Source organism: Mauremys mutica, unplaced genomic scaffold (genome assembly GCF_020497125.1).
Source record: "Mauremys mutica isolate MM-2020 ecotype Southern unplaced genomic scaffold, ASM2049712v1 Super-Scaffold_100237, whole genome shotgun sequence".
NCBI lineage: Eukaryota > Metazoa > Chordata > Testudines > Geoemydidae > Mauremys > Mauremys mutica.
The window spans coordinates 151,261-168,167 of record NW_025423292.1 but is presented as its reverse complement, the minus strand read 5'-3'; the positions used below and the strand labels follow the sequence as shown (position 1 = coordinate 168,167).

At 49.8% G+C, this 16,907-nt stretch overlaps 2 non-coding genes and 2 pseudogenes across 2 annotated transcripts; all 4 read left to right on the top strand.

Annotated features, from left to right (window-relative positions):
* Nucleotides 1–694: 694 nt before the first annotated feature.
* TRNAR-UCG lies at nt 695–767 on the top strand. Its single transcript has one exon. It is a non-coding gene; the product is annotated as a tRNA-Arg (tRNA).
* Nucleotides 768–2,131: 1,364 nt separating this feature from the next.
* Nucleotides 2,132–2,334, top strand: LOC123360231 (annotated as a pseudogene).
* A 2,723-nt stretch (nt 2,335–5,057) lies between these two features.
* On the top strand, nt 5,058–5,188 carry LOC123360228 (annotated as a pseudogene).
* Nucleotides 5,189–8,459: 3,271 nt separating this feature from the next.
* On the top strand, nt 8,460–8,676 carry LOC123360227. Its single transcript, XR_006575984.1, has one exon. It is a non-coding gene; the product is annotated as a small nucleolar RNA U3 (small nucleolar RNA).
* The last annotated feature ends 8,231 nt before the right edge of the window (nt 8,677–16,907 follow it).

Sequence of the window (16,907 nt, the reverse complement as noted above, 5' to 3'; positions counted from 1 at the left end):
TGCCTCCCAGGCTTGTGGTGCCAATCAGCTGTTTAGTGCGGCAAGCCTGGGAGGGGAGGAGAATCAGAGCAGGGGTGGCGTGCTCAGGGGAGAAGACGGAGCAGGAGGTGAGCTGGGACAGGGAGCGGTTCACCTGCACACACACCCCTGCCCCCCGTTACTTGCTGCGGGCAGCCCCTCCCCCTGCACCTCCCCCAGCCCCCTGCCCCAGCTCACCTCCACTCCCCCGCCTCCCCTGAGTGTGCTTTTTGGTGCCCCCAACCACTTGGCACACTGGGTGGCCGACTAGTTCGCCTAGTGGTTGCACCGGCCCTGGCCGCTGCCTATTAGCAGGATTCCTCCTCCTCCTCCTCCTCCTCAGTGAGACTAAATCTCCCCACCTAGACAGCTGGTCCGTCCGCTGCACCCCAATCCCCCATGCCTGAGCCTCCATGCCAAAGCCCTGCACCTGGCTCCAGAGAATTAAGTCTCACATCTCACTGGGAACTCGACTTCTTGTGCCCAGAGAGTCTCGGCCCCCCTCAGTAGCTGACCTGAGAAACACAGTGTCTGCAAAAGCAGCAAAGAGTCGTGTGGCACCTTATAGACTAACAGATGTATTGGAGCATGAGCTTTCGTGGGTGAATCCCCACTTCGTCGGATTTGTCAGTGTCGGCCTTTTCCAAAGAAGTGCCTGGAGGGCCTTTTTCTGTGTGACCACGTGGCCTAACGGATAAGGCGTCTGACTTCGGATCAGGCGATTGAGGGTTCGAGTCCCTTCGTGGTTGTACTTGTGCAGCTTTACCTTTGAGCTGAAAGTCCTGCTCCCTGCAGGGCCTTGAACCTCTTCTTGGCCGCTCAGGCCAATGCTCTGGCTTCAGCTAGAGCCCCGGGAAGGAGTTGGGGGTTGGGCGTCACAAAGGCTGGGGCATGAGCCCCAGGCGCTTCCAGTCTCACCTTTGCCATTCCTGACTTGCCAAAGACAATGGGCGGCTGCCCGGGCTAGCGTGTGGAGCAGTTTCCCTCTGTCCCTGTGCGTGAGGGGGGTTGCTACATGGAGCCTGGGTGTTTCTCTGCTTCTCGCCAGCTGGGGAAAAGCCTCTTGGGGTAAAATCTCCTGCCCCACTGCCAAAGTGAGCACCTGGAGTATGAATGGTCAGAGGCCCCACCGTGGGGGCTGGCCCTGCTTTCCTACCATCTTGTGATGTTGGCCACAGAGCATCAGCAGCCGCCCTGCATGCTGGTGACCTTCAGTGGGTGTTTGGCCTGGCAGGGAGCAGCCTGGCTGGGTGTTTTTGTGCCTGCCTGAAGGCCACACATAGGCATGGTCTTGCCCTCAGTTGCTCTGTGGCTTTTAAGCCTTCCCTTCATATGTTAGGTGCCACAATGAGACATGCATACAGTGTGCTGTTTGTCAGTCTCGCTGTCTCTCTGATCATAGGGAGATTTGATGTATTAAATTACACATTGTAACCACTAAATATGGGCGCTTTAGACGTTAGACTACAGGGCAGCCCAGAGGATTCCGGGGGCCCAGGGTCTTCGGCGGCGGGGGGCCCTTCTGTTCCGGGACCCGCCGCCGAAGTGCCCCCGAAGACCCGCGGCGGGAGCCCCCCACCGCCGAATTACCGCCAAAGCGGGACCCGCCGCCGAAGTGCGGCGGGGGGGTCCCCGCCGCAGGTCTTCGGGGCACTTCGGCGGCGGGTCCCGGAACGGAAGGGGCCCCCCGCCGCCGAATTACCGCCGAAGACCGGGCTGCGCTTCGGCGGCGGGTCCCGCTTCCCCCCCACCCTGGCCCCAGCCTCTTACCCCCGGCTCCCTCCTCACCCGGAGTCTCAGCGCCTCGCCCGACAACCGCAGCGTCCCTCCAGCGGGGCCTGAGCTCCGTCCCGCTCAGAGCCGCGTGGTGAGGGGGCAGGGCTGCGAGCTCCACGCCGAGCGGAGGGAGCTGAGCTCAGCCCGGAGCTCCCAGCCCCGCCTCTCGCCACGCGGCTCTGAGCAGGGCGGGGCTCAGGGGCCCCGGCGGAGACACGGCGCTTGATGTGCTGAGGCTCCAGGAGAGGGGCGGAGGCAGGAGCCTCCGCTGTTCTCTTGGGGGCCCCTGCGGAGCCCGGGGCCCAGGGCAAATTGCCCCTTTTGCCCCCCCTCTGGGCGGCCCTGTTAGACTATAGCTGTGGGAGGTTGTTTTAACACAAAGTGATTGGTCTCCCTAAGTAGGAGGATGAGTTAAAGTGCTCTTTCCTGAGTGTAAAGCGAGTAAGCAGTATTGCTTTGATGCAGTTGTTGTCTGTTATTGATGATTTTTCTTTCTTCCCTCTGGGGGTTGTAGAAGGGAAAGAACACAGACTGAGTGGTTAGTCTGTATAAACTACATTAAAAACATTTTTTTGAAGTTGGTGTTTACATTTTGTTTCTGATGTGTATATAGAGAGAAGGGATGTAGTGATTGTAACTAATATTATTACTTCTGTATTGTGGGAGGATGTGGGTGTTTTTCAGTGAGTTTTCTAATAGCATGAGAGAAGAAAATGCAGTGTAAAATACAACAGTTTTTATTTAAACAGTTGCTTAATTGAACTTCTAATTGTTTGAACTTCTAAGTCCACCTTTTTATGCAGTGTCCTTCTCTTTTGTCCGCCCTCGTTCTAGTTTAAAGTAATAGGCTCATGGATATTAATTCTGCAAGTTCTCTTCACTTTCCACTTTTTCTTCTTTTCTCCACCCTCTCCCCCATTTCGAGTAGCCCCTATTTTTACCCCAATGCTCTGCCAGTTTGTTGGTATGCAACTTTCTGGGAGCCTCTCTGAGCCCTTAGTACAGGCTGTAGGGTGGAAGTGGGGGAGGAGAAAATGGGACCCACAGACCCCCTGGCAGGTAAGGGGACTGGGAGAGCTTGGTTTGGGAAGGAGGGAGGAATGGGGGAGAAGAGGCAAATAGGGGTGCACACAGTCTCTACAGTGGTGGAGAGAATGGGGGCCCTGAAATGAAGTGAGGGGATAAGTGGAGGTACACAGAACCCCTCGTCCTATGGAGATTGGAAGAACCTGGCATGGGGGGAAGGGCGGGTACACAAAGACCCCGGCATGGGGGAATAGAGGGAACACAGAGTCCCTGCCATGGGGAAGTGGGAATGGGGGTGTGAACAAAGCCTTTGGTGTGGGAAGAAGTGTGGGGAACTTGGTATGGGGAGAATAAGGGTGCAGAGATTCTCTGGTAAGGTCTGAGATTGGGGGAATTTCAGGGAGTCCCTAAAAAGAGTGGGATGGGAGAGGGCACATAGGGAGCTTGCGGGAGGGAATTGAGGGGTGCTGGGAGCCTCGGGGGCGGGCAATAAACTCGACCTGTACAAACTACAAAGTGTGCTCCCCCCACTTCAGTGAAGAACGTGGCCATCTGCTGACAAAAAGGCTGTTTGCAAAAGGTCCGATCCATTTTCTTTCGTGACCACTTGTTTTAAAAAACGAGTCATTACGACGTTAATCAGGGTAGCCGGGGACTGGCAGTAGGGAGGGTGTCTGTGCAGGAGAAATGGCCGGCGCTTAGCTAGAGACGTGCTTTCCAAAGGGATTGTTGGAGGACGATTTTTACCATGTTTTCTTCCAATCCGGCACCGAATAGGCGGGATTGCTAATGCAGCTGCTGTCTAGCGCTGATGCCCGCTGCTTCTTCCCGCTGGAGAAGCGGGAGGGAGACAGCATAGACTGGGGGCGGGGTTTGTATTAAATGAATGAATAAAAAAGCTTTGAAATATAACTTTTTAAATTATGCTTTGGGAAGTTTATAATAGGTGGTTTTGTTTCTCAATCTATAGAATACTTCGTTTCTCTAGGCGTTGTTGTGAGGGGTTTGTTCACCAGCCTTTTTTTTATTTGTTTGTGGTGGGGGATTTTGAAAACCAGTTTAGAAATCAGTGGGAATTGAGTGTCCAGATCACTTGTAGGGCTTTGAAAATTCTCCTACAGGCAGCTTTAAGCCTTTGCCTTGTCCCGCTTTTCAGGAGAAGAGACTAGTTAAATGTCTATTACACCTGTACAGATGGTTACCGAACACTCTCCAGGGAGGCGAACGTGTCCAGTACCTGACTCCGATGGCAGCTCTCTCTAGCTTTCACTCCAGACTATCTGGCTGGGCTCACTAACAGTTATTGATATTTAGATCGCTATGAATTATGGGTGCTGCTGTTTCAAGGGGGGAAGTCGTAGCGATATACTTGCAAAACTAGAGACTTGCTGTCTCCTGGATACACCGTGCACGGAGTCGAGGAATTGTGCTGAGAGCAGCAATTGAACCAAACCCCGCTGCTCGGCCTCCGCTTTGCAGCATGTAAATGGTTGCGGTTGCACTAGTACGATGTAGGGGCGCCGAGTTTCCACTATGCTGGGGGGCTGCCCCCCCTCGGGCTCCTCCCAGCCCCCCCCCCTTCCCCAATGCCCCACTCCCGCGTCCAACTCCTCTCCCTCCCTGTCAGCGGGCAGGAGGCGCTGGGGGAGCGCGAGGAGGTGGAGGGGGCGGGGGCTGCTGCTGCTGGGCACTAATGACCCATCTGGTTTTTCCCCCCCGGGATGCTCCAGTCTCGAAGCAGCCAGAGGCGGCGCCTGCTCCCGGTCACGTGACACGCGGAGTCTCTAGTGCCGGGAACCGGAGAGAACCAGCTGCAGCCCCGGGCGGGCAGAGTTGCGCCGGGCCGGGCTCCGCCTGCGGGGAAACGGGCGCGGCACCGGCACGTGGCAGAGCAGAGCCGGTGAGAGGCGGGGCGGGTTCGGGCAGTAACAGCAGGAGGGTTTGATTGGTCGGTAGGAGCTCCGCATGCTAATCAGGAGGCGTGTTTCTGTAAATAGCGACATAAACATCTTCTAATGGCCAGTGGGCTAAAGCTGCCTCCATAGTGCTTCATGGCATGGGGACCTGCCTTTAGATTTGTGTCCTTTACTTCGCGGGGGTGAAAACCGGTGTATGAAAACACTCACCGTGGGCTGAAAACGTGTGCCCATTAGCCTGGGTGTGTAGCCCGGTGGTTGTTAAGATTGTGTTTTTCAGTGATCATTTTTATGTGTTTGAAAGTTTTTGTTTTTGGTAAACACGAAGAGAAGTCTTTTTTAAGCGTGAAGTGTGTGGATAATGCTGTTTTCATGTAGTTGCTGTCTTTTATTGATGACCGTTCTTGTTTCCGTTTTTGGGAAGTTAGGAAAAAGATAACACACAGTGAGTGGTTAGACCCAATGAAGCTAATTTAAAAATATGCTTTGTGATTTTTCTGTTATTAATTTGTTTAGTTTTTGCTGGTAGTCTGATTAATGGCAAATCTTAATTTGTTTTGATAGAATTTGGAAAAGAAGCAAGTCTTAAAAATTGGTGTTTTAAAGGTTTCTAATTCATTTCTTACTGAAATTTTTTACAATTCCTTTATGCTGCTGTATCTTTTTCTCTTGTAATCTATGTCAGAATTTCAGCAAGGGTCCTCTGTCTGCACGTGCTCTTCTTTTCCCACTTTCTTCTCTGCTTTTATTTTCTTCCCTTCCCATTTTTCTGGAAGCCCCTATTTTTACTCCTACTGCTCTGGCAGGGGATATGCAGTTTGCTCTTGGCCCCAAGCCCATCAGACAATCCACACAGGATCTGAGAGTTGCTGTCTCCTGGCCGTATAGTGAGTAGAGGGTGGAGTGGGGAGAAAAGCGGCTCACACAGAGCCCCTGCCATTGGGGAGAATGGGGGACCTTGCTATGGGTGGAATCAAACACACACAACCCCTGCCATGGAGAAAGACTGGGGAACCCTGCAATGGTAGGAGGAGACAATGAAGGGCATGGGGGGGGAGGGGTTTACATGAGGGATTTGCATATGTCAACATCTCCCATGCCCCACTGGGTGTTTTCCTTCCCATCTTATTTCTTCTCTTTTCTGTTACTCTCTTTTTTTCTGTCTGAGGTAAATGAAAAATCCACACCCCTGAGAGACATAGCTGAGCTGACCTAAACCCTCCTACAGTAACTCCTCACTTAAAGTCGTCCTGGTTAACGTTTCGTTATGTTGCAGATCAATTAGGGAAAATGCTTATTTAAAGTTGTGTAATGCTCCCTTCTAACGTTGTTTGGCAGCCGCCTGCTTTGTCTCCTGCTTGCAGGAAGAGCAGCCCGTTGCAGTTAGCTGGTGGGGGTTTGGAACCAGGGTGGACCGGCAGCCCCCTATCAGCTCCCCACTCTCCTAAGTTCCCTGTGCAGCAGCTGCCTGCAGTTCAGCTGTGTCCTCCCCCCACTGCCATGTGCTGCTCCTGCCCTCTGCCTTGGAGCTGCTCCCCGAGACTCCTGCTTGCTGTGCCAGGGGGAGGGAAGGAAGAGGGGGGGCTAATATCAGGGTGTCCCCCTGCTCCTGCACCCTGCTTACCCCATCTTCCATAGAGCAGGGCTCAGGAGGGAGAGAGCTTGCAGCAGCTGGGGTCTCAGCAAGCTGATCTAATTAACAAGGCAGTGTACTTAAGGGAAATGTGCATATCTCTCTCCATTCCCGCTGCCTTGCAGAGTGAGAGAGTTAACCCTTGAGGGCTCAGCCAACTGCTAGTTCATCATTTAGCCGTAAGGGAAATATCCCACCCTCTGACTCATCTACCTCAACCAAGCTTCACAATCATCATCACTGTGTATCAGTATTAAATTGTTTGTTTTAAACTTATACTCTTTTGTCTGGTGAATTTTTTTTCCCCTGGAACCTAACCCCCTCATTTACATTAATTTTTATGGGGAAATTGGATTCGCTTAACATCGTTTGCTTAAAGTCGCATTTTTCAGGAACATAACAACAACGTTAAGTGAGGAGTTACTGTATAGACTGCTAGTTGGAAAAGCGAGAGGGGAGAGCACAGACTGAGTGGTTAGGCTTTGTATACTGAATAAAAGGAGGAGTTTTTTTAGCGTACCAGAAATCTAGTTATGAGGAAGGTTAGATATAATAGCTTTATTTATAAACTTGCATAACGCTTAGGTGCAGATAGTCTGGTTTTCTTTTTGCTGGGGTGGGTTTTGAGTAAATCATTAGTCTGCTTGGTTTCTTTCATAATCTGAAGTGGATTGAGCCTCTAAATCCTTCTACTCCTCTCCTCTCCCCCTCAAATGTGAAGGGGAACAGCCTCAACCTTTTGTCTTATTCTGCTTTGTAGGAGAAAGATGCTCTATTTAAATAGTCGTGATCTATTTAGGTTAATTCTTATGCTGAATGGCGGGTAGGAGAGGGTATAAATCATTGGAGACTCTTGCCGCACTCCCGGTGTGGCCTGTGTTTTTCTTTGTTTTAAAATGAGACTGTCTAGTTTTTATGGAAATATATTTGTGGGGTTTCACTCATATTTATATTGCTATGAATTTCATGTGCTCTTGTCTCACAGCAGACATGGGGGAAAAGCCTGTGGCAATGGACTTTGCAAAATTATAGACTAGTGATTCTCAACCTGTGGCCCAATCACCAGCTGTGGCTGATGTGGCATCCTCAGGGCCATACAGGTAGTATATAGTGTGTGGATTCTGCTCACATAACACAGAGAAAGTTGCCTGTGCAGCTCACAATAGTAAATAGGGTCAGATCAGAAGATATCTTCTTTCCAAGTGGGAATTGTGCAGGGACGAACAACAGACCTAGTGCAGCTGTGTTGCCACTGTCTACTAGCACTGAAATGGTTCACAATGCCTTGGTTCAAGTGGCACCAGTTCTAAAAGTAAGGGTGATTTAGTGCTGTGGTTCTCAAACAGGGGTATCCAATGGTCTTCCAGGGGGTACATCAACACATCTAGATATTTGCCTAGTTTTACAACAGGCTACATAGAAAGCACTAGCAAATTCGTAACAAATTAAAATTCATACATTGATTTGTTTATACTGTTCTCTATACTATACACTGAAATGTAAGTACAATACTTATATTCAAGTGATTTATTTTTATAAATATTGCATCTGATTTTGTAAGCAAGTAGTTTTTAAGTGAGGTAAAACTTGGGGGAATGCAAGAGAAATCAGACTCCTGAAAAGGGTACAGGTGTCTCTAAAGGTTGAGAGCCACTGATTTAGTGCAGGTACCACCGGTAACATAGAACCCTGCAAAAACTTCTAGTGCAGATGAATTTGAGAGCAAGCCGGAGAGAAACAGCTACGGAGCATGCTAGAAAGGGTTGACCTGTCTGCATTGTCTGTGCCTGACTGGCTGTCATGTGGCACAGAGGAGCCTGTGAGAGGTAGGGCAAAGCAAGAGGGTTTGATTAGTTGCTAGGAGCTCCACATGCTAATCAGGAGGTGTGTTTCTGTAAATAGCGACATAAACATCTTCTAATGGCCAGTCTTCTAAAGCTGTCTCAATTGTGCTTTAATGAAATGGGAACCTGGTTTTAGATTTTTGTTCTTTAATTCGCTGGGGGTGAAACCCCTTGTATGAAAACATTCACCATGGGAATAAAGCTTGCGCACATTAGCCTGGGTGTGTAGCCGAGCACAGCTTTATTAAGACTATACTTTCAGGGATTATTTCTATAGTTTATAACTAGAGAATTGTGGTTGAAAGTGTCTGACCTTGCTAACCACGATGAGGAGTTAAAGTGTTCTTTTCTGAGCATGAAGTGAGTGGACAGTGTTGCTTTAATGCACCTGCTGTTTGCTATTGATGACTGTTCTTGCTTTCCTTTTAGGAAACTGAGAAGAAGAGAACACAGACTGAGTGGTTAGTCCTTATAAAACAAATTTAAAAATAAATGTTTTGGTTTTCTTTTCTGTTATCTGAGCTTGTTTAAAGCTGTTGTTTAGTGGCAAGTCTTAATTTCTTTTAGTAGAATTTGGAAGAAAAGTAAAGGTAGTGTGAAAACTGGTGTTTTAAAGGTTTCTAATTCAGTTTTTACTGAAAGTTTTTAAAGTTTTATTTATGCTGCTCTCTCTCTCTTTTTTTCTTGTAATCTATTTCAGAGTTTAGGTAGGGTTCTGTGTCTGCACGTTCTCTTCCTTTTCCACTTGCTTCTCTCTTCTTCCCTTCCCATTTTTTGGGAAGCCCCTATTTTTTACTTCTTCTGCTCTGGCAGGGGGTACGCAGTTTGCTCTTGGCCCCAAGCCCATCAGACAATCCACACAGGATCTGAGAGTTGCTGTCTCTTGGCTGTATAGTGGGTAGAGGGTTCTAAAGCTGTGTCAGGGCATGTCTACACTATGGGATTATTCCGATTTTACAGAAACCGGTTTTTGGAAACAGTCAAGTGAACGCGGCCACACTAAGCACATTAATTTGGCGGTGTGCGCCCATGTACTGAGGCTAGTATCAATTTCCAGAGTGTTGCACTGTGGGTAGCTATCCCATAGCTATCCCATAGTTCCTGCAGTCTCCCCCACCCATTGGAATTCTGGGTTGAGATACCAGTGCATGATGGGGCAAAAACAGTGTCGTGGGTGATTCTGAGTAAATGTCGTCAGTCAATCCTCCCTCCATGAAATCAACGGCAGATAATCATTTCGCGCCCTTTTCCCTGGATTGCCTGGGCAGACGCCATAGCACGGCAACCATGGAGCCCGTTCAGCCTTTTTTTCACCGTCACTGTATGCCTACTGGATGGTGCTGACAGACGCGGTACTGCAGCATTACACAGCAGCATCCTCTTGCCTTTTGCAAGTTAGCAAAGATGGTTATTAGCTATACTGTACTGTCTGCTGCTTTGCTAATTGACAATGATAGTTGCAAGTTATACTGTACCGTTTGCTGCTGTCATGCGTGCTCTCGGCTAGCTTCAGTGAGGTTGACTGGGGGCATATGGACAAAAATAGGAATGCCTTCCTAGATCATTCTCTTCTTTAAGTTTTGTCTAATGGAGAGGCAGTCCTGGCTAAACTATCAGGCAAGCCTACTAAAGAACGAGAGAAGCAAATGGCTGCTCCAGGTCCGAGCCCCAGACATCTGGCAGAAACGATGAGCTGCATGTCATTCTAGGGGGTGCCCCTGCAGCAACCCCACCCATTGCTTCCCTCCTCCCCCATCTCTCCTGGGCTACTGTGGCAGTTATCCCCCCATTTGTGAGATGAAGTAATAAAGAGTACATGAATTTGAAACAACACTGACTTTATTGCCTCTGCAAGTAGAATTCAAAGGCGGGAAGGGGAGGGCAGCCTCCAGCTGCTATGATATTCCAGGCAGGACTGAATCTCCATTAGACAAAGCTTAAAGAAGAGAATGACCTGGGAGTCATTCCCATTTTTGCCCAAGCACCCCTGGCCGACCTCACTAAGGCCAACCAGGAGCACTCACGGGACGACGATGACAGATATCAGTCCTCCCATAGCATCTGCCCTCAGGAAGGGAAAGAAAGGGGATGCTGCTGTGTAGCGCTGCTGCACCGCGTCTGCCAGCAGCATCCAGTAGACATACGGTGACACTGAAGAAAGGTGAGAAACAATTTTTTTCCGTTTGCATTTTTTGCGGGGGGGGACATATACCCTGAACCACCCGTGACAATATTTTTGACCCTTCAGGCTTTGGGAACTCACCCAAGAATTTTCTTGGCTAGCTTCACCTCTGCACCAACTTGCACTTTTCCTATGTGAGCCTGGCTAGCTCAGTTGGTAGAAACAGCAAAGAGTCTTGTGGCACCTTATAGACTAACAGACGTTTTGATATAAACTCGTAGTGTTGACTGGGCCAGAGAGAGCAGCAGGTTTCCCCTATTGTTTCTTGCTCTTGTTTTCTTGACTAGTTTCTCCTCTGCACCAAGTTGCTCCTGTGCTTCATGAGCCTGACTAGCTCAGTTGGTAAAGCATCAGACTTTTAATCTGAGAATCCACAGTTCAAATCCATGGTCAGGTGATAAACTGCTCATGAAGATCTTAAACTATCTTTCTCATGTCCTCTTTGATGTTACTTTTTCTCTGCAGGATTTTCCCTTTCCTCAGAAGGGCCTTTTTGTGTCTGGGTTTGAAGGGGCAACTTCCTGACAGCCCCTCTGTCCTTGCAGCCTGGAGGAATAAAGGCCTCTGGGCATAGAGCATGTTCCTCCCCTGCGCGCGCGCGCACACACACACACACACACACACACACACACACACACACACACACACACACACACACACACACACACACACACACACACACACACACACACACACACACACAATCCCTAAGGAAGTAGAATCACCTGCTGCCTTCCCCTGTCCTGCTGGATCCCCAAATGAAGATGTTCTTCAGCCCAAGCCCATGTCCCCTCTTTTCCCAGTGCCCCTCAGACCCAACCCTCAGTCCCTCCTATGCTCACTGCTCCTCACTCCCAACCAGAGCCTGCTCCTCTTCACCCCTCTCCTCTGTCCCAACCCACAGCCCCCTCCTATTCCCAGTGCCCCTCAATCCCAACCCACAGCCCCTCCCATTCCCAGTGCCCCTCAATCCCAACCCACGGCTCCCTCAATCCCTCCAGCAGCAAGTGCTTCAGACCCCCTCAGGAAGATTTTCTTGCAAGGTTTTGTGTAGGAGTCTGCATGTGGATTTTACAGTATGTTGGAAATAGGTTGGGTTGCTTGCCGAAATGATCACTTGTGGCTGGTGTTAGATTCCCAGTCTCCATGTTACAGGGGCAGGAGAAATAAAGGGTTGTTATCCTTGTTGTGTGAATCGAGGGCAGCACAACTGTGCTTGGCAGACCCCGATTGAGGGACTCACCCTCAATTCAATAGCATTTGCTAGGCAGGGGACAGGGGTTCCAAAGCCAAGTGGGCTGGGGCTTGGGTCCCAATACTAAAATGTAGGTGTTAGACCAACGTTAGGACAGGGTGGCAGTGGAGGGATGAGTGAGTCCCTAGACAACATAGTGAGTACGGTGCCTCCTTATTTCCCCCTTTTCCACCCAGGATGGGGGGTGAACTGTACAGAGGCACCTCTGGGCTTGCACTGACTAAGGACAACAGCTGTGAGTGGGGTGCAGAGAGGGGATGGCTCATGTTAAAGGACTTTTGGTTGCTGGACTTACGAACCGTAGGGAGAAAGACACTGCCCAGCTTATTGGGGGGGGGGTCTTTCCCTAGTGGTTTATGTTTATGTGTTGGGGCTGCTGACATGACTTCTGCTAACCCTGGGCTTACATTGCAGTGTAGACATACCCTGAGAGGGCATCTATACTGTGACAAAATCCCTGTGGCCCGGCTGGCCTGGATGATCTGATTTGGGCTCCTGGGGCTCAGACTGGAGCCCAGGCTCGGAGACCCTCACCTCTCGTGGGGTCTCGGAGGCTGGGCTCAAGCCCAAGTGTCTACACTGTAATTTTATAACCCTGCAGCACAAGCCCCACAAGCCTGAATCAACTGACCCAGGGTTTGAGAATAGTGACTTGGGTGTGTTAATGGCAGTGTAGACATAATGCTAGGCTATGTCCACACTGCAATGAAACACCCATGGCTGCCCCGTGCCAGTGCAGGCTCCCGGGGCTTGCGCTGAGGGGTGGTAAATTTGCACTGTAGACATCTCGGCTCAGGCTCAATACCAGGCTCTGGGACCCCACAAGTTTGGGAGGGAGTTTAGCAAGCGAAAAAGGTAAAATGGCAGTGGAGTATTACCCTGGACTCAACGGCATTTCTCCATTGGTCTGTCTGCTAATCCAGGATTCTGTCTGGGGGGCAGAGGTACCCGGACACCTGGGCGGGGGAAGGGGGCACCAAAACATCCGGGATCTTACCTGGGAGGACAGCGGCGCCTGCAGCTCGACATGAGACGGGGGCGGGGAAGCAGGAGCATTTCCCAGTTCCAGGCTGTCCTTGTCTGGCCAAGGCACAGAGCTCACAAGCAGAGTTTAAAGCTCGAGCTGCCAGGCTGTGAAACAAGCCGGGCCCCGTGGCTGGTGCCTGTGATCCCAGCTCCTGGGGAGGCTGAGGCTGGCGGATCGCTTGAGCTCAGGAGTTCTGGGTTGCAGGGGGCTGTGCCGATCGGGTGTCCACACTAAGTTCGGCACCAATATGGTGATCCCGGGAAAGCTTGGGATCCACAGGTTGCCTAAGGAGGGGTGAACCGGCCCCGGTCGGAAATGGAGTAGGTCAAAACTCCCGTGCTGATCAGTAGTGGGATCACACCTGTGAATAGCCCCTGCAGCGTAGCCTGGGTGAGACACAGTCTCTTTTTATACAGACACCCCCTGCAGAGCCTGGAGGGGGGGATGGGAGCACCCACACGCTGGGGATTCTGACTTGGGGGGAGGGACGCACCCAAGCAACACGGATCTTGAAAAAGGGGAACAGAGATACCCACAGATCCCGGCTGGGGGCAGGCAGGGGAAACCACAGATGGGAGCTAGTTCATGGGGTGGGGGACAGAGACACCCACCAGAGATCCTGGATGGGAGCACCCACATGATGGGGATCTTGAACTGGGAGGAGGGAAGCACCATGTACCAGAGGTTCTGAAGGGGGAACAGGGACACCCACACACCAGGTGTCTTGCAGCAAGAGCTGCGGTCTTCATTTACACAGGGCAGAGATGGGGAATTAACCACGTCCCTTGCAGAGCTTGTTCCACTAGATGATTAGCCTCACGGTTAAAAAATGGTAATTTCCAGTTGGCATTTTGTGACATTGACTGCAAACCAATGGGGTCGTGTTCAACCATTATCTGGTGAATTAAAGAACCCTTTAAAATCAGATATTCCCCCCTCTGGGAATTTTTAAAACTGTGTATTTAAAAACAGTGATTAAATCCCCTCTTAACCTCCAGTCAATGAAATCTATTGCGCTTCTTCAATCTCTCGCTGTAGACAGAAGAGAACAATGCACATTTTCCTTGTTTTTAAAGGCAAAAATCCTGATCTTTCCAAGGGTATCTTCTGCTTCAACTGTCAGTTTGGGGAAGGATTTGGCTTCCTGGGTTATAATCTGCCTGATGGGTTATAATCTGCAGTCTGTCAGCTAACCCATAGTACCTGCTATTATTTAAAGTATCATGTTTGCCCACACCTGACTCCCTGCCATCCCCACTGGGGCCTGAACATGCTTTGCTTGTGTTTGGATTCTGCAAAGCAGAGGAGCAGGTGACATTTTCCTTGCAAGCTGTGTTTGTGTGTGTGTGTGTGTGAATATTTGGCCAGGTCTGCACTACAAGGTTATTTCAGCATCATTATATTGCTCAGGTGTGTGAAGAACACACAACGCTCCCTCGGTCAGCAGCTTTTGGCTGGTGCACACACTGCAATGCCACGTCTGGCGACAAAACTGCCCTGTTTTGGTGACAAAATAAAACCACCTCGACGAGAGGCCTAGAGCTTTGTGCAGCAAACTTAAAGTGACAAATTGTCAGTGTAAATGCTGCTGGTCATTATATCACCATAACTGGTCTCCACCAGTATCCCACAATGCCTGCCGTGAACTCGCCTGCCCTGCATTCCTGCTACAGAGTCTTGGCCCCTCCCCTTTCATAGCTCCAGAAAGTTCTGACAGCTGAGCTGTTATCTACACTGGGATTACGTTTATATAACGGCATTGCCAGCCTAGATAATGTAATTACACCAACCTAATTTTGTAGTGTAGACCTGTCCAAAGAATCACACACACACCTTGGGAGCAAAACGTCACCTGCTCCTCTGCTTTATAGAATACAAACACGAGCAACACTTGTCAGGGCCCAGTGGGGATTGGCAGAAAGTCAGGTGTGGGCAAACATGATACTTTAAATAATAGCAGGTACTATAGCTTAGCTGGTTAAAACCTTTATTTTGTAAGCAGGAGATCCTCGGTTGAACTCCCAGTAGTACCTTGAGGAGTGGCTTTTGTGGCACCTGGTATTGGCTACTGTCAGAAGACAAGATTCAGAGCTAGATGGATCTATGGTTTAAATTACACTCACAGGCATTGATAATAGAGTTACTGAAATTTTGGGTGTTAAGAGCTGATAGGTCAGTGATCCAGTCCCCTCAATGTGGTTTTACCGTTTCCACTTGCTAAACTCCCTCCCAACCTCTATAAAATTACAGTGCAGACATATGGGCTTGAGCCCAACCTCTGAGGCCCCATGATGGGCGAGGGTTTCTGAACCCAGGCTTCAGCGTGAACACAAATATCTGCACCACAGTTTTTAGCCCCTCAGCTTTACGTCCATGAGCCCAAGTCAGATGACCCAGGCCAGCCCTGCTGCCATCTTCATCCCAGGAGAGATGGACTCTAAGGACGTCTCCATTGCAATGGAAGACCAGGTGTGGCACACTCTGCTCAAAGCAGCACCTGGAAGCCCCATATTCACCACTCTCATATAATGATAATATGGTTGGTACAAAGTGTGCCTGGTGAGGTATCATTTCAAAAGTCTTGATCTGTTGAACATTAATATCTTGTTGGATTGTGTGTGCTCACATTGGTTGAGAAGTTATGAAGTTTTGCTCTGTGTGCGTTACTGAGATATGTTATGAGGTTGGGAAATGCCCCCCACCGGCCTTTCAGGTGTGACAATGGAGGAGCCAGACTCGCTGCTGGCCCATTGAGGGGATCCACAGTCCCAAGGACTATCCCAGGAACCGTGTACAATGCAGGCTTCTCTGAGATAGCACAGCGACAATGGACACTGCTTGACTCACATGGTAGCAAAGGAGCTTCCTAGCAAGTTGGAAGAAACTATGAAAGAGGAGAAGAGACGTCATGACTTGGCCTCTCTCCCCCACAACTCAGCAGCTGGAAACACACCTGGAGGACAAAGACTGAACTGAACTGATTCAGAAATCAGAAGAGAATAATAACAATAATACTTGCAAACCAAAGTCCCCAACCAGACTAGTATTGGTTTTTCAGCAGAAAATTTTCAGTTTGGGGAATTTTGTTTTCTCAGTCAGACCTTGCCAAGGGAAGCAGGGAGAAAATGTTTGCGTTGACTCCTTCAGAACAGCTCAGCCTAGACACTAGCTCTGGTTCACTGCTCTGGCCTTGCTCGGGTTGAGGGCATTTTAATAATTTGGGGCCATCCCAGGGTGTTTGGGGGAGATGATGAGGATGTTCCCTTTTGAGATAAAAACTAAGAAATACAGCACTAGAGAATTTTTTTTTTAATCTGGGATTTAGACATTTTATTTAAAGCAAGGGAGTTCTGAGTTTCTGAGAAGGTTTTTGTTTGCAAGAAGTAACATTGTTTGATCTGTCATTGTACCAAAGGGGGAGATGGTTGTCTACAAAGGAGGGGTGAAAACTAAACGCATTGCAGGAAGATGGGATTCAAACCCATGTGTGCAGAGCACAATGAATTAGCAGCCCATCACCTTAACCACTTAGCCACCTCATCCCAGCTATCAAGAAAGAGATAGAAGGAGAAATCTAAGGCCAGCAGAGCTAGGGACAATAAGGAGTTTTTAAATACTAAGCGGAAGCAGGGGCTGAATGAGCTCCCCCCTCACATCTAGTGAGGAGCTGGGGGAAAGACTTCAGGAACAGACTGTGTTTGCACAGACACACCTACTCTGCCTAGCTATGCAGCATGATGGGGCTGCTTTCCCAAATGACCAGTTTTGGCTGGTGGTGGGTTACAAATCACTTTAGGATTGAGTGGCATTAAATGTTATTATCCTTCCTGCATGAGTGAAGGGCAGCAGAACATACCTAGTCCGTCCTGATGGAGGGGTGGGTGGGTGAGGAATAGATTTTATTTGACTGCATAGAAGTGATTGAGAACATCACCCTCAACCAGTGATTCCCCAAACATTTCACACTGTGCCCTCGTATCCATGGCTGTGGCACCGTTGAAAACCACGGTTGAGAACTGGGGCTGGGAGTGGAGCTGTTGCTTGCTGGGGAGAGAGGGGTGCGGACAGGGGTAAGGGGGTCGAGGCTGGGCTGGGAGTCAGGGGCCCAGGCTGAGGGTGGGGTTGGGGAAGAGCTGGGGCAGAGTGGGGCTGAGTGCTGCTGCCCCCATGAATTTGCCTCTGTGTCCCCCTAGGAGTCATGCCCCACATTTTGGGGACCACTGACCCCTA